We start from the raw sequence: 18,738 nt of genomic DNA, 5'->3' as shown, positions 1-18,738 counted from the left end.
ACTGCTGCCCATTAATTACATTCTGCAAAGAAAGAGAGTACAACCCATGTACTGCATCACAGACGATGCGTGGGCCGGACGAAATGTAACTCAGAGGAGCGTCTGGATTAAATAGTAGACAGCTGGCTGTCCCCTGATCTCTGGGCCCAGCTCACACTGCCTGCGTCACATTAAAAGGGAAAACAAACGAGTGCTGGCTGCGCACTTGTCGCGTTGACAACAAAGCTCGTTGGCAAATGAAGAGGCACTATAAACAAATGCGTGATAATTCTTTTTAGGGCAGTGATGCGGGGCCTGCCTTAGACTGCACTAGGCTAACACGTGATGCGTTGCACCTGGCAGGGCTGAAGTATGTTACTCCATGTATTAAGATCAAGGTGATAGTGGTTTCCCATCTTCGCTTCTCGGCGTTGTACTAATGCTGGGCTGTCTTTGTGTGAGAAGTGGAAGGAAGGTCTGCAGCTCTGTGTCTCCTCCTCAGTACCATTGTAGTGGAAGCAAAGTGATGTATTTCAGTGCATGAAACATTTTTCACACGTGCTGGGTAAGAGGGTCTTTTGGTGAGAAAAAGACTGTGTGTCTTCAAGACTCTTCCAAAACCCATCTTCAAACACACAGCTGCATTATCAGCAGAGCCTGTGTCCAAAAAGGGCGCTTCTGCCCAGTGCTAATAAACAAGAAATCTATGTCTTTGTTATCCTATGAGAGGGAGTAAAACGAATATGCTTTGCTTCCTCGGTTAAAAGTTTAAAGTACCCATTAACTTCTGATTAATTGTTTTGTCCTACATATGCTGGCAGTAGCCCATTCAATGCTGCTGTCCATTGGTATATTATGTTCACATTCCAAGATAAAGTTACAACCAATAAAGTCCCTTCTAAATGGTACATTTTCTGAAGGAGTGGAAAATGGCATCCATCTTACTCCTACTAAAAAAACAGAACCTCGACCCCAAAGGCCCGAACAACTATAGACCCATCTCTCGCCTCCCACTACCCGCAAAATTGATCGAGAAAGCCTTGAACGTGCAACTTAGTCGGTTCCTGCAAACCAACAACATCTTAGACCCAACGCAGTTCGGTTTTAGAGCAGAACACAGCACCGAACTGGCCTTGATCAAGTCCACAGAGGAGGTTAGAGAGGCCGTGGTCCAAGGAGGCACCACGATTATTATCATGTTAGATCTCTCGGCGGCCTTTGTTACAGTCCATCATAAAGTTTTGATGAACCGGTTATCAGATAATGGAGTTCAAGGTATGGCCTGGAACCTCCTTAAATCATTTATGACAGACAGATCACAATCAGTGGATCTGGACAAAGGTAGGTCCAAGCCTTTCTCTTTGCCATGCGGGGTACCCCAGGGGTCCTCCCTAAGTCCCACATGTTTCAATATATACGTGTCACCGCAGGGAGCCCTGAGAAGATCATTTGTGTTCCAACTGACGTCCTATGCGGATGACACGCAAATAGTACTGTCCCTTCAGCGGGGCCAGGAATTGGAATTTGGCAGGAAATGTCATGTCTGCATGAAAGCTATCTCGGGTTGGATGGCCTCCAACTGCTAAGATTGAACTCCGGGAAATCTGAAGTTATTATCTTCGGGAATAATATTAATATCTGGATGCCGTAATGGTGGCACAGTGAACTGGGAACGCTTCCAGAACCAGTTAAAAAGGTGAAGAACTTGAGCGTGACTGTTGATACAAAACTCACGTTTGAAGACCAGATCAACGGGGTGGTCTCCTCATGTTTCTTTGTCCTCAGAACTCTGAGTAAAATAAAGTTTCTTCTTTCTGAAGATAGCCTGAGGACTTCAGTTACAGCACTTATTATGGCACGCTTGGACTATTGTAATAGCCTCTATCTGAACATACAAAGGAGAATCATGAACAAACTACAAGTAGTGCAGAACGCAGCAGCCAGGCTACTGACGGGCACACCTAGGTTTGTCTCCGTTAAGAGGGAACTAAGACAGCTTCACCGGCTCCCTGTTAAACAGCGAGCCCAGTTTAAAGCCATCTGTACAGTTTTCATGGCATTAAATGGTAATGGCCCTGAATTTTTGAAACAAGGATTCCAATGGTACGTCCCTGGTAGAACTTTGTGCTCGTTGACAGCAAAACAAGTGGGCATTCCTTTAGTCGAAAGAGCCTCATGGGTTGGTAGGAGTTTCATTACCTCCGCCTCTAAGGCCTGGAATAGCCTTCCGTTTCACCTTAGAAATTCAACTGGGCTCCTTTCTTTTAGATGGGATTTGAAAACCTGGTTCTTTACAGCATAGATACCGCACTTCGCAGGAACCATTTGGGCAGTTTTCAGCGCCAGGACACCTCCGGGTAACAGCCGCGCTTTACACATTTTAATAACATAACATATACCCAGGGCCTGTAATCTAAACGCTACTCGTGGACCTGTCTCAGGCCTGCCACTGCTTGCAGTTTACTGCCAGTTCTAATTGCCATTTAAAACCCTCTGCCAAGCCTTAAACTCCTTTTTTATTACACAAAAGTCACCCCTAAGGTATGGGGTGGATGACTGCTACAATTTGTGCATTCCCTCTAGAGAGCAACAAACACAGGAAGGGTAGGTGTGACAGAGAACTCATCTGCATTCTGATAGCTCTCCACTGGGCAGGAAGAGAGGGGGGAGCTGACACTTACTCCTGAATAGGCAGTGTCCTGCTTCCCACACAAAGGGCTAATTACCCCCTACTAATAGTCTGGAGCCAGGGCTGGGAAGAAGCACTTAAAAAAAACAAAAAACACAACACGGAATCTTCCATCACTTTCCCGGAACACTACACCTCACAGCCCCTCCATACCCTGCTCAATAGCTTCCCCCTCATTCTTTCCGATGCGGTCCTTCCCTGCTTCCCACACTCTCTCTCTCTCTCTCTTCCCCTCCCCTCACATCAGCTAACACCAAAACTGAACAACCTGTCCCTATTCTAAATCCCTTTTTCCTCACACAGAACACTGTCCCTACTCCCGCCCCCTGCGTCACTCCCCCTCCTCTCATTAGATTACCTTCCTCTACCAACACTGATCCCCAATCTTCCCACCAGCCATCTCCACTGACTCCCCCCTTTTATCAACCCCACACCCCTCTTATGCATGCTTATCAACTGCCGATCGGCAGTCCTACATGCTACTGAAATATCTGAAACTATCCTCTCTGAGGCTATTGACATCGCCTTCCTGACAGAAACCTGACTTAATGAACACTCAACAGCTATCCTGGACTTACTCCCTACCCCCCTCCCCCGCCTACACCATCATTAGGAAAGACAAACCAGACAGAAAAGGGGGTGGACTACCTTTAATCCACAAAAATGAATACCTTGACATTGAACTCGCCGCTCAGGGCTCTCCTCCGATTAGACTACACAACATCTAACACCACCCTGGAAAACCTCTTTTCTTTGCGGATGAACTTTCTGGCCTTATTTCTCACTCCTCCCTCTGTCTCAAAAAATCTTTTCCGAGGAGACTTCAACATCCACTGGAATAAGCCCAAGGATCCTACTGTCTTGCGCCTCTCTAACCTTCTGGAGATTCATGACCTGAAGCAACTCTACACAAACCAACCCACATCAAAGGGGCCATACTTGAGGCCATCATCTCCAGCCCTGACTTGACCTACCTTTCCAACATTATCCCCACAGAGTGGTCTGACCATCACCTCATCCTGTTTGATTGCTTCCATTGCCCTGCTACCCCCTACCAGTAATGCCAACCACTTGAAGTGGACCAGAAACCTCAATCCAAACTTCAAGCACAACTCCAACACCCCTCCCAAAATGTTAACAGCACTTTAATAAGACCATTAGTGACGTCCTGGACCAAATTGCCCCTCTCAAACGTAAGCATCAAAGAAAACTTCAGTCCAAATCTTGGTTTAATCCGGAACTCAATCTTGAATGACGACAACTTAGACTTGCAGAGAGATCACGGAGACAACACCCTCTTCCTGTCACCTTGCCCTCCTCAGATCGGCTAGATCCCTCTACAAGAAACACATTTTCACTGAAAAAGCAACCTTTTTCCGAGCTCAGCTGGAGCGAACCAAAAATCGGCCCAGAGAAGTGTTCAACATTGTTAGAAAACAAACGTCATCCGCCTCTCCTGAGTTGTTAGCTTCAACTGAGAGATGCGAGGAAATTGCTAACTTCCTCTCTGACAAAATCACTAAAATCGACCAATCCTTCCATCTTCCTTTGATTCCGACCAATCCCACCCTTGCTCCCAATGTTCCCAATGACAAGCCCCCCTTGCGAACACACCCCCAACTACAAAACCTTCCCATTCTTCCTCCCACCTCCAATTCCCCAGATGACTACCCTTCCAACTTATCACTGACAAACAATGCCTCCTGGAACAATTTCCGTCCGATGACTGAGCTCGAAGTGTTCAAATCATTTCTGAACTTAAGCACTCCTCGCATATTAAAGATCTTCTCCCTTCTAACCTTTTCACAAAGTTAATCACATCATTGCCCCCTCTTGAACTAATGTCATCAACTCCTCCCTCGCCACTGGTTGCGTCCCTGACTCCCTTCAATTCGGTCAAATCACCCCCATTCTGAAAACCCCCACTGCCGATCCCAACGATCTCAACAACCTCCGCCCTATCTCTAACCGCCCTCTTCTCTCTAAAGCCCTAGAGAAATGTGCACTGCTCCAATTGAACAAACACATAGGTAATTTCAATTTACTGGACTCCCTTCAATGTGGCTTCAGAAAAGGTTGTAGTACTGAAACCACTATGCTACACATCATTGATGACAATCAATGTTCCCTTGACAATGACAAGCCCTCCCTTCTTATACTCCTTGACCTCTCTGCAACCTTTGATACTGTTAACCATTCTGCCCTACTGAACTCTCTTAAAGCCCGCTTCGGCCTTAACGGTCTGGTCCTCAAATGGTTCTCCTCCTTCCTTCAACACAGAACACAACAAATCAAAATTAAAGACTGCCTCTCCAACCCTACATCTGTCTCCCTGGGAGTCCCCCAGGGCTCCATTCTCTCCCCTTATTTTCAAACAAGCTGGAATCAATTATCACCTCTATGCCGACGATACACAACTCTACTACAAGATTAGATCCCACTCAGACATCCTTCATCTCAACAACACCCTGAGGAAGATCTAAGACTGGTTATTCTCCAACCATCTCAAACTGAACCCGAAAAAACAGAAATCATTCTCTTCTCCCCTAAAAATAATCGACTCCTCATCGACCAAAGCTGGATTACTGACCTCAATGCCCTCAATTGCTCGCTCTCCCTATCCAACTCGGCCAAATCACTTGGCTTTACCCTAGACACTTTACCCTCAATGACCATATAAAAAATTCTGCTAAAGGAGCTCTCTTCACTCTCCATCACATTAAGAAAATTAAACCCTTCATTCCTTTTGAGGACCTCAAATGTGTTGTCCAATCTCTTGTTCTCTCCAAACTTGACTATGGCAACGCCATCCTCACTGAAACCTCTAAAGTACGCTTTGCTCCCCTTAGATCAGTGCTCCATTTGGAGGCCAGACTTATCACGGACTGCAAATGATTTGATCTCATCACACCTACCCTCAAAGCTCTCAACTGGCTACATACTGAAGGCAGATGCCTCTACAAGACTGCATGCATTACACACAAAGTGCTTCACCAACAAACCCTGCCCTACCTTACTAATAAACTCAGCAAAGCAGGGTGCTCCCGAACGACGAGAAGTACCAACTCTCTCCTCCTCATCCCCCCTTGTTTTCTAAGAATTTTACCCAATCTTGCTCCTTCTCTGGGAACGCTCCGAACTCTCTCTAAAGACCTGCGCTGCAACCCCTCCTACCTCAGCTTTAAAAAAAGACCTTAAATTCCGTCTCCTCAACAAATACTTTGGTCCATAATCTCTTCACTTACCCTACTCTCTTTCCCTGCATCAATGATCCTTTTTTAGGTTGAGCCTAGACAGCTCTAGCGCTGTCTGCAAAACATGTTGTATTGTATTCTATGTGCATTAAAAAATTAACTGCTTTCTATTGGCTGTTGGCTGTGCCATTCAAAAATGTAGCCTTTGTATTGGTGTTGGGTTGTAAAAGTCCCTCCCTTCTCTCCTTCTGGCGATTTCACCTAGTGAGTATTTAGTTTGGCCATCACACTGTGTAGCATGTGATGGCCCCTGCTTACAGAGACGTGCATCTGTTAGCAATTATCCTTATCGTAACTGCAGTCTGACTTCCATTCTGACCTAAAGAAGCTCTGTGGCTTTGTTTCTGTTTCAGCGTGCAACCGTTAGCAACTATCCTCATCTTAACTGCTGTTTCACTTAAAATTCCGACCTAAAAAAGCACTGTGCCTTTGTTTGTTTTAACGTGCATATGTTATGATTTATCCTGATGGTAACTGCAGTATGACTTTTATTCCAACAGTCAAACTTAAAAATGATATTAAAATCACAGAGCATTTTATTTTACTAATATTAAACATTGCGTGTTATTAATGAAATAATACGATAGTGTGTTTTTAGTTTCCTTTTCTGTTGAAGTTGTTGGGGTTTGTTTTCCATTTTGCCAGCGGACATGGGCAGAGATGCTGGAGTCATGTAAGGTGTGGCTGGAAGTAAATCGCAGTGCATATGCACGTTTTAGAGCTTACAATGGTGAGCACCGGCAGGACCCGAGCCAATTAAAGCAGGTGTTATTAAAAAATAAGTTGGAGCATTTTTAGTTTCCTTTTCTGTTGACGTTGTCGGGGTTTGTTTTTGTTTTTTCAGCGGACATGGGCAGAGATGCTGGAGTCATGTAAGGTGTGTCTGGGAGTAAATTGCAGTGCATATGGACTGGTTTTGGCACCAGCTTTTTAGAGCTAATGATGGTGAGCACCGGCAGGACCCGGGCCAATTAAAGCTGGTGTTATTAAAATATACGGTAGAGCATTTTTAGTTTCTTTTTCTGTTCACGTTGTCTGGTTTGATTTACGTTTTGCCAGCGGACATGGGCAGAGATGCTGGAGTCATGTAAGGTGTGGCTGGAAGTAAATTGCAGTGCATATGCACTTTTTAGAGCAAACTATGGTAAGCACCGGCAGGACCCGAGCCAATTAAAGCTGGTGTTATTAAAAAATATGTTAGAGCAATTTTAGTCTTTTTTCTGTTGACTTTGGTGGGGTTTGTTTTCCGTTTTGCGAGCGGACATGGACAGAGATTCTGGAGTCATGTAAGGTGTGGCTGGAAGTATATCGCAGTGCATATGCACTTGTTTTGGCTCCAGCTTTTTAGAGCTAACGATGGTGAGCACCGGCAGGACCAGGGCCAATTAAAGCGGTTTCTCTTGGGCTCATTAATTCAACTATATCAAATAGTCAAACTTAAAAATGATATTAAGAAACCATGGAGCATTTAATTTTGGTAATATTAAGCATTGCGTGTTATTAAAAAATACTGTAGATAATTTTTTTCTGCTTTTCTGTTCACGTTGTCGGGGTTTGTTTTCTGTTTTGCCAGCGGACATGGGCAGAGATGCCAGAGTCATGTAAGGTGTGGCTGGAAGTAAATCGCAGTGCATATGCAGTTGTTTGGTCAACAGCTTTTTAGAGCTATCAATGGTGAGCACCGGCAGGACCTGGGCCAATTAAAGCTGTCTGTTGGTGTGATTAATACAACTATACCAAGCAGTCAAACTTAAAAATAATATTAAACCACGGAGCATTTTATTTGACTAATATTAAGCATTTATATATACGATCATTTATTTTTTTCCTTTTCTGTTGACGTTGTCGGGGTTTGTTTTCCGTTTTGCTACCACTGCTCTTTAATACTTTCACTGCTCTTTAATACTTTTTATATACCAAACTCCAATATACGGCGAGACCTATTGGCACTGCCAATGCTTGTTTATTTATCCCCTCCCTCTCCTTGCACTCCCACTTTATTCAGCCACCATCTTTCCTGTTTACCTGTCCCCCATTCAACCACCTCCCCATTTCCCCATCTTTTCCCTCCCAACACTTCCCTGATCGCTTCCCTACTATTCTACACCCAATAATTTATTTGATCTTTGATGTTCATTTCATGCTAAACCTTCAGAGTGCTGGCCCTCTACCTTTGGCTGAGCCCTTCTGGTGTGCTTTTAGTTACCCTTGTAAAATTGCTCCTTCCTCCCCACTCATCCCATTGTAAATACCCTGATCCGTACCATTTGATTTCCATACCGTTTTGGGGTGATGTAACGGACTGTTTTGGTTCTTCCCTTGTTCTCTCCTCCTTTGTATATTGCTTGGGCCCCTCCCTCTTTACCTAAATCAAGTTATTTTTTTGTACTGGACTGTTTATGCTTTACCCTGAACAATTGTTTTTATCTACTGTACCGCTCTTGCCCCTGTAAAGGGCTTCGATACTCACAGGTCTAGCCAGCGCTATATAAAACCTTTGAAATAAATAAAGTACTGGGTCACTGACCCTACCAAGACAGTACACTTCTGGACCTGTGAAGAACTCTGCTAAGAAGGGCTGCTGTCCTTCTAGAAGGACTGCCACTCTGTGAGACTGCTGTTCTGGAAGAACTGCTTTTCTGCTCTGATGTACTGCCTGCTACTTGCTACCCTCATCCCTGCTGAGGAAAAGGACTGGACCCATCTCACTTGAACCCAGAGTGACTCCCAAGGGCTTGCTGGCTTGCCCCCTGCTCTGAAGTGTCAGGGACATCAAAGACTTCCTACAAAACCTGCAATAGCATCTGGGCTCTGCCATCTGTGAGTCCTGCCTTGCCAAGTTTTACCAATCCAGTGCTGGTCCCTTGGCAGTGCCTTTGCCTGTGCTGATCCAGCAGAACCCACGCATCAATGCGGATGCGACAAGTAAGGTGCTGCACAGCTTGATTGCTATTCACTTCGTATACTAAATATACTGCTTTTAGCATCTTTTATTTTCTTAAACTACCGGATGTGATTTATTCTATTTTACCTACCTAACTGCAGTCCTCTCACTCTCTAGTCTGCCGCGAGGGCTCCCGTTTGAGCAAAGAGAGTGTTGACCGCTTCACGCCCTGACTGAGCGCCATTTTTTGGGGGTTGACGTTTCAGCTCTCACACCACTTCTGGGAGGGACATTCAAAAGGAATGCCAATCCGGGCGTGCAGCGGACGCGCACAGTGGGCGCGCCGCTGCCAGTCTGCGCCCAGATTGCATTGAGGGCCGGAACTCCTCCCCAATTTACCCCAGGAAGAAAGCACTTAATACATTATACGAGCCAAGAGCTTTAAACACTGGGAACCATAGGTTTCCACCCAAAATGCTCTATATTAGAACCAGACCACAACCTAAACTTAATTACTTGCCCCAACTGCAAGTTATCCCTCACAGAGCTACCAATTAGGTACTGTAAGAATAGGATACCCAAGGCAAAAGAAAGTACACATGAAAACAAGCTTTTTAAATGCTCATTAATAAATGCAAGGTCCCTAGTCGAGCACAGACACGAACTTGCGCGTCATGCTGACACCTACAAGACAGACATAATATTTATTACAGAAACCTGGGCGAACAAAGCGTCCGGCCCAGATCTGATTGAAGCCACACCCTTAGGCTATAAAATGGTGCATGTTGACAGGAAACTGAAGAAAAGAGGGAGGCCAGCCATTATTATTAGTGACTCAATGTCTATAAAATGTACTCCAGGTAGAGATGTCACAAGTTGTGAAAAAATATATTTTTTCAAATTGAGCTAATGAAGAAATATATGTTAAATAGACTACTACTATATCACCCCCCGGGGCAAAGAGAAGATTTTCTTTCTAGCATGAGCACTCTAATAGAGCACAGTGTCACTAGTTCCGACTAAGGGTGGGCGTAGTGGGGCTACGTGAAGCAGCGCGTAGTGTGCCCAAATCTACGCAGACTCGCGCGCTCCGCGTAGCCCCACTACTCGCCGCCCGCCCTCCCTCCTTTTTAATAATACCCTGCATGTTAAATAATTAAAAGTAAAGAGACTTACCTGAAGCGCGGCGTCTCCGGGGCTCCCTCTTCCTCGTTTCCAACTTCTTGTGACAAATGCACATGCGCGGACGCCCGCGCTTGCGCATTTCTCGCAAGAAATGCGCGGGCGTCCGCGCATGCGCATTTGTCACAAGAAGTTAAAAACGAGGAAGAGGGAGCCCCGGAGACGCCGTGCTTCAGGTAAGTCTCTTTACTTTTAATTATTTAACATGCAAGATATGATTTAAAAGGAGGGCGGGCGGGAGGCGGGTGGCGGGCGGCAGGCAGCTATGCTTCGCCCTGGCGTGTGCGTAGCGCTTGCCTACTTCGAAAACTGCGAAGCAGGCAGCGCTATGTACACTACGTGGGCGAAGCGTAGTGTAACGCCCAGGGTTAGTTCCGACTAGCTAGCACTGGGCGACTTCAATTTCCATCTAGAAAACAGCAACAACAGTGACACCATCCATTTGTTAGAACTCATGGAGACTCTAGATCTTGACCGGAGAATTGAAGGCCCTACTCATTCAGCTGGATGGGAATTTTACAAACAATACACACCTAGTAGTTACAGATGTTGTTCCCCTGTTATGGTCAGACCATAAGGTTGTGTTCTTTTCTATCAGCCCAACCCAATCACAAAAAGTACTCGGAGCATCATCCTTAGGGACCCAAAATGCCAGATCAGGGAGCTAAATAAACACACATGAGCTCGAAAAAACCCTGCTAGATACACTTCCCTCATTAAGTGCAGCCGAAGACGATGTTGATATCGCGGCACATAATTATACCACTTGGGTAAAAAAGGCCATGGATATTCTAGCTCCAGAAAAAATACAGAAACCTCGTCGCAGTGCTGCAGATCAAAGCTTATAAATTCTCCCTACTTCCACGGACAAAGTAATTTCACAGTCATGCGCACATACACTCATCATACGCTGGTGGGGCCCATTACACCAACATTCATTCTATTACTCTATCCACACTGAATATAAGAGAGAACTCTTTAATCAATCTGCACCGAATTTGAGGTCAATGCAACCAAATTGAATTATCTTGAGTCTTGATAAAAACAATTAAACACATCTGAGAACTCAATAACATGACAAAGAAATAACCACCCGACACTGTAATTCAAACAAGAATTGTTTATCTAAATTAATTCATATGAAAAGCCATTCAATTGCAAGATCATTATTCTCATGTTTACCTATTCTGGCTAAATGTCGTTCTCTAAGTCAGGACAGGTCTCTCGGTAAAGAATTAAAGTCTCTCGAGCTGTCATGTAGAGTCACTGTCCTCTCAGTCAGCATCGGTCCTCTGATCATAAGTTCAGGAAGAAGTAGCCCCAGACCCTCTCTAGTCTAGTAATATTTATACTAAAATTTACATACTAAAAGTTACAAACAAAGCTCTAAAACATCCGTTAAGCAGGAAAAGATGTCATCTTGCAACATTAGAAGAATCTCCGCTCTTGGATATCTCGAAATTCAAAACAAGGAAATAGGAAGTCCAAAACTAATTCGGAACATCCACGGATGTCTTTCTCCGGAATTGTATCACTCGCAGTGAAGCCACCACAAGTTTATCAAAAATGTTCATTTGTGACAAATGTTCTCTACCAAGGATAACTGGCGGTCATCCCAGAGTTGTCATCTTTTTTTCATAGCTTTTTAGTTCAGGCAGAGGCCAAGGTCACAATCAGCGAGGCCTCTCTTCATATTTCATCTACTCAAATGCAGGCTGTAGATGTCAGCCATTTTCTTAACAGGCCACAATGGACAACTTAATTAAAAAGAAACACAAAACAACGTTACTACATTGTATTTATTATACAGTGTTAATTCCCACTAATACCCTTATGTGTATGTATTTATCTAGCCATTTGCAACATAAAAAGGCATTAATGCATATTATTTTAAAGCGCAATCACATAACAAATATCACATAAGCCACACTTATTTAATTAATTTGCTCACCAACTTAGTTCACTTATTAATTTAGCCATGCAACTGCATTCCCACGTATAGTTCTTTCATTAATAAGGTTGGTTAATAAAAAACTCAACAAAACTTAGTACTTAATAATTAATCATTAGTAATTTTAATTATGACATACAAAAATATAAACTGATGTTTGGGTTTAAATAGAAAATCCTGCTCCAACAATCCCCCCTTTGGTGAAATATCATCACCACAAAAATCCAACCCAAAAATGTAGTTCCCCTTTTTTAGGAAAAATTCAAATGTCTTTTTGTTCTTTCATTAAACTCCAGTTTCTCTTTCATCATTTCTTTTTGTTTCTAAGTACATGCTCTCCCTAAATTCTTCCAATTCTATTTCTTGTGGGTCTCTTTTTGACCTCTTTTGTCTCTTTTCAACATTTTCTTTTATTATTTTCTTTTTATTCCTCCTATATCTACAACATAAACACCCTAATCTAAGAATCAATAAAGTAACAATCACACATGTCAATGGAAATAATATCTTACCAAAAATGGTACTACCTATCTTAGCTATAAAATTCTTAACAGCAATCATCTTATTAGCCATTTTAGTCCAGATACTTTCAGCCTCCAGTGGTACTAATTCTTCATGCAAATCAATAATATTTTTGATATAGACTTTTAGATCTTTGCTTTCATCAGGAATGTAAGTGCAACAATGTTGAACTTTCAGCATTCCACAGACTCCACCCTCTTTTGCCAATAGAATATCAAGGGCAAGTCGATTTTGCATAGACATAGCGCGTAAAGCAACCATCTCTGTATTTACCAATAGAAACCCTCCAGCGGTGCTTGTCGATAAGCGATCCACCACTGTTGACAGCTTCCGAATTCCATATGCATTTAATGAAATTCCCACTGCTGGTATCAAAGCTCCAAAAATATCTCCTACAATTTCTGTCCAAGTTTCTCTTTTAAAACGTGTTAGTAAATTAATTTGTTCTGCATCTTCTATTCTATCCATATGGAAAATCTTTGGAAAGACCAGGCCAACATAACATGTGCCATACCAATGGTCAGGCAACCTGTAATAAGCTTTATTCCCACAAATATAACACACTCCCGGGAAAACTGGATCTTCTCCTCCTTTGAATCCCCATCCCGTTGCAATAAAGTATGTATCATGGCACTCACTAGTCCCTACAAAATAATAATCATATTGGGATTTCCTTCTGGTAATGCATAGTTTACCCTTCTGTGGTGCATCTAAAGCTAAAGTTGGACTGGCCCCATTCTTCAACTCCTTTCCCATCTCAATGTCCCACATTGTATCACTCATTTTATATCCTCCTGCCTTTTCATACATACCCATTCTCCTTTTCTCTACCATGTCTAGGAAAGCTTCTTCTTCTTCCTTCAAACTACAAGTTAAATTGTTTCTAAAAATGTAATCTAATGTTAATTCTTCTGTTTCAATAAAAATCTCACCTAAAATGTTAGCTTCTATAGCAGGATTCAGTTTTTTATTCATAGGCAATTGCCCAAAAATGTTATTCTTATTAGACATATCATAATCTATTTTCCCTAATAAATAAAAAATACTAATCAACACACTACATGAAATTCCATACGTAGCTGGGATATGATGATAAGTAACTCCCTCTGAAACGGATGCAGGTAATTGCATACAGACGTAGCAATCCCTTACCTCCATTGTCTTTACATATTCATACAATAATTTTGAAAAAACATTGCTAGAAAAATCATTAATTGACCTATCCTTGTGTATGTATATATTACTAATTCTAGTTGGTACTACTTTCTGCGAACTCTTCCATATGTTAGTCATATTTTCAGTATGTATTCCCAAATTCTCTACTGTAACTCTAAAAGTAACTAATAAAGCAAGTACACTCCATAGTAGCATCAATAGTCCTGTACAGCAGCAGCACATTCTGCACCATCTTTTCAGGAAGGTACATCTACTTTGATTATTTTCTGTGTTCGCCATCTTATTACTTTGACTGTGTCTTTTGACTTAGCCTCTACTACTCCACTGCTGAACCTCTAGGACAGCAAACATCCACCAGATCGTTACAATCTGTTAATTTTCACTCTTCTCCAATTACTCCTTCAGTTCACTCAATTTGGATTTTCATCACTTTTCACTCCTTCTTCATCAACATCAAATTGTATCAGATCCTGAACATCTGTCTCTTCTCCAATGTCAGACAAGATAACTTTCAGGATTCCAACAGTTTCCTCCTCCTCAACCACTTTCAGTAAGGTCCCCTCTGGATTTCTTTGACCCTCTGCCTCTCCTTCTTCATCAGACAGTGCCACATACGTCCATTCTGGTGACCTATACTTCTGGTTGGGCTTTCTGATTCTCTTGATCTCCTCTGGTTCCTTTGGTTCTTTTGGTTCTTCTTTCGCTTGATTTTGGCTTGACACCTCGTTCACCTGTTCAGCTTTCGATGAGTTAACTCGTGTTAGTCGATATCTCAGCCTCTTTATCTTGTTAGGCCAAAGATCTCCTTTTACATTTCTTTTCTGTTTTACTTCTTTATTGTTCCTTTCTCCAGTCCAAGTTCTCTTTCTCAGAACTCGACCCTCTGGTATCTCATTCTCACTCTCATCCGATTCTGTCTCATTTGCCTCTTGTTCATCAACAATTCTCTCTTTTTCCACAATCTTCTTCTCCACCGATTGAGATTTCCCTACTACTGTCCCTCCTCGGGTCTCCGACACGCAATCTTCTTGAAGTCTCTCGAGCTGTCATGTAGAGTCACCGTCCTCTCAGTCAGCATCGGTCCTCTGATCATAAGTTCAGGAAGAAGTAGCCACAGACCCTCTCTAGTCTAGTAATATTTATACTAAAATGTACATACTAAAAGTTACAAACAAAGCTCTAAAACATCCGTTAGGCAGGAAAAGATGTCGGCTTGCAACATTAGAAGAATCTCCGCTCTTGGATATCTCGAAATTCAAAACAAGGAAATAGGAAGTCTAAAACTAATTTGTAACATCCACGGATGTCTTTCTCCGGAATTGTATCACTCGCAGTGAAGCCACCACAAGTTTATCAAAAATTTTCATTTGTGACAAATGTTCTCTACCAAGGATAACTGGCGGTCATCCCAGAGTTGTCCTCTTTTTTTCATAGCTTTTTAGTTCAGGCAGAGGCCAAGGTCACAATCAGCGAGGCCTCTCTTCATATTTCATCTACTCAAATGCAGGCTGTAGATGTCGGCCATTTTCTTAACAGGCCACAATGGACAACTTAATTAAAAAGAAACACAAAACAACGTTACTACATTGTATTGATTATACAGTGTTAATTCCCACTAATACCCTTATGTGTATGTATTTATCTAGCCATTTGCAACATAAAAAGGCATTAATGCATATTATTTTAAAGCGCAATCACATAACAAATATCACATAAGCCACACTTATTTAATTAATTTGCTCACCAACTTAGTTCACTTATTAATTTAGCCATGCAACTGCATTCCCACGTATAGTTCTTTCATTAATAAGGTTGGTTAATAAAAAACTCAACAAAACTTAGTACTTAATAATTAATCATTAGTAATTTTAATTATGACATACAAAAATATAAACTGATGTTTGGGTTTAAATAGAAAACCCTGCTCCAACAGCAGCACTCCGTCTGAACCCTGGTTCTCCAAGTGCCTAAGGCTTTAGAAACAAACATGTAGGAAACTTAACGAATGTGGAGATCCAAATACGATCCTCTTGATAGAGTGACCTACAAAAAAGCCATTGCTGTTTATAAAATCCTGATACATAGGCAGAAAACAAAATATTTCTCAGAAAAAATTCTTTTGCCTGAAAATTCAGCCAAAGAACATTTTAGTACAGTAACTAAATTATCTAAAATGAAAACAAAAAAAAATGGCACAGCAAATAAAACCTTCTGCGTCACCCTTGACAGTTTCTTTCAAAGTAAAGTCACCGAGGTCTTAGATTACTTCACATCAAATCATAATGAGGACTCCACACCCACTGGGAATAATTCCCCTACAATCTTTGAAAGGTGGACTCCCCTAAACAAAGAGCAGGTTTTGAAACTTATAACAGCATGCTAATCAGGGTCCCCACTAGACCCCTGCCCCCCCAAAATTATACATTTAGCTCCGAGGGTCTTTGAAGTACAACTTACACAAATCCTCAACAAAGGGCTCAGTACAGGACATATTCCCACTGAATGGAAGATGGCATCCATCGTGCCCATACTGAAAAAAAGCAATCTTGACCCCCAGGAACCCAGTAGTTATAGGCCCATCTCTAGACTCCCTTTCCCGGCTTAATTACTGGAAAAAACATTTAATAATTATCTTATGAGTTGTATCGACAGCAATAATCTGCTTCAATATGGTTTCAGAAAGGCTCACAATACTGAAACGGCCTTGCTTACAGCCTCTGAAGAACTCAGGTGGACCATGTATAAAGGAGGTCAAGCCATCATGATCTTACTCGATCTCTTGGTGGCTTTTGACACGGTCAACCACACTATCTTGATCAACCGACTAATGGAGTTTTCAGTTTACCATGTGGAGTGCCGCAGGTCTCTTCGTTAAGCCCAATCCTCTTTCACTTGTATGTTGCCACCCTGGTCAAACTGATAAAGCCCTTAGGCTTCTCAGTTGTGTCCTGCTCCGATGAAAGACAAATTGTGGTGTCAGTCTCCAAAAAGCAGGAAGAAGTGGTCCTTAGATTTAGCTCCTGTATGGTTCAAAACGATCACTGGATGAGAACTAACTGCCTAAAGTTAAATACTGGCAAAACAGAGGTGCTACTTTTCGGAAACAACAGATCTTTTTGGTCGCCAACCTGGTGGCCCCACAATATGGGACCCTTACCAACTCCAGTTCAGAAAGAAAGAAACCTGGGAGTCATCTTCGATGATAAGCTCCACTTTGGCTACCAAGTAAAAGCACTCTCTTCTTCTGTATTTTGTACACTAAAACTAATAAAGAAAATCTGTCCATTTATTCTGAACGAACTTAAAAAAACAGTTGTTACCTCCTTGATCCTGACCAAGCTGGACTATGGAAATGCTCTCTTTATCGGTATCCGAAAAAAGTCTCTACAAAAACTTCAGACTCTACAAAACGCGGTGGCCTGACTTCTTGCTGGCATTCCCAAACATAAATCAGCCACCCAAACACTGGTCAATCTGCACTGGCTACCCATAGCAAAACGTCTAGAATTTAAAACATTATGCATAACCTTTCAAGACCTGCATAATTCTGGACCAAGCTATTTTCATGAAAAGTTGACCTAGTACTCCCAAGGCAGAAAGCTCAGATCCTCAGACGGAAGGCTACTATCCCCCTTCCCCCCCCCCCCAAGCAAAGCGTACTGCCTGGGGTGGTAGGAGCTTTGTACTGAAAGCAGCTACACTCTGAAACAGCCTATCAGAACCGACACATCTCCTTTGACAGACTGCATGGCTCGACGACGATGGACTGCTCGATGACAACTAATTGCCTGCATCATAAAGGGGTTTGTTGACAAAGCCTTCATCGACTGCACTGATCGAATGACGCATCACTTCCATCCACAGGATCGTTGATGCATCGCTTCCGCTGCTCCCCGCATAGTCTTCGAAGTCGATGCTTCCTACATCCAAGGTACTTTTTCAGGGGGACCTGCAGCAATCCTGTAGCTGGCCTGCCATCCATAGTGTTCAGCCTGAACTTTGGATTCACTCCGGTCTAGCATAACCAGATGTCCCCGGTTGGCGCTTTATGATTCTAAGCGCAATAATTTGTTTTAATCTTAAAAAAATCGTAACTCCTGTTCTACTTATTGGATTTTTGTCATTTTTGTCTTGTTTTACTCATACAAATATTGTGTCTTCTTTTAATCCTGTGTGGAATATTTTTGTTTTTCATTGTGTTACGGTGTGTGTGTGTGTGTGTTTTTTGCACAAATACTTTACACATTACCTCTTTAGATAAGCCTGACCGCTCTGTGCCAAAATTCCAGAGGGTGAGCACAGGTTATATTTCAGTGTGTATCTAACTTACCCTAACTAGAGTGGTGTTCCTGCTTGGACATGGTGAATACCTCTGCCAACCACAAACGGACACTCGTATATTCTTTGTTTGGGACTTCTACTTGGGATAGGTTGTGTGAGCAGAAGTAAACATGGTCTTCCAATAGTTCTTCTCAACATGTGTTCTGTTCTGTTTTGTTTTTAACTATTCTACTCACCATTCATTTGATACGACTTATCAACCTAGTGATGCAACCTCCCTGTGCAGTGCATAGATAAATCACACCAATCCTTGCCTGAACAGCTGCATTTCTGAATCAAAATCATTTTGCATCTTTTAAGAAGTGGTACTGTAGACGTTCTAAAGCTCCAACTTCGAGAAATGAAGGCATGCTGCACCGCTGTCTGCCATTGTCCATTCTTGTGGCAGTTCTTCAGTGTGATAACTTCTCCGTATACCCTTTTACACACCTGTGTCCAGAAAGAGGATGCCATATGACTTTTTTTCTAGTTTTGTAATGTTCATGTTCAGCTTGTTACGCCAGGTGGCATCTTAGGGTGTGACCATTGACATTCCCCTCAAGATGATGCCCTGTGTGGATACTGTCATACATATTTTGATATATGGTAACCTATAGCAATGCCACATAAACTAAAAGCTCTGTCTGACCAAAGCCACTACATATGCTGCATCACTGTCGCACCGCTCACTCTTTTGTGGGTGAATTACCTCTACATTATCTACCAGATTCAGCAGAGAGGTGATTTGCACTTTAATCCTTGCCTTCTAGTACACACCACT

At 42.5% G+C, this 18,738-nt stretch overlaps 1 protein-coding gene across 2 annotated transcripts in view; it reads left to right on the top strand.

Moving 5' to 3' along the window:
• GTF2H2C (GTF2H2 family member C) overlaps nucleotides 1-18,738 on the top strand; it is a 349,036-nt gene that overhangs the window by 249,715 nt on the left and 80,583 nt on the right. The gene's annotated exons all lie outside the window — the stretch shown is intronic.

Source organism: Triturus cristatus, chromosome 2_1 (assembly GCF_964204655.1).
Source record: "Triturus cristatus chromosome 2_1, aTriCri1.1, whole genome shotgun sequence".
Classification (NCBI taxonomy): domain Eukaryota; kingdom Metazoa; phylum Chordata; class Amphibia; order Caudata; family Salamandridae; genus Triturus; species Triturus cristatus.
Note: the sequence above shows the minus strand (reverse complement) of the source record. Positions and strands in the feature narration are given on the sequence as shown.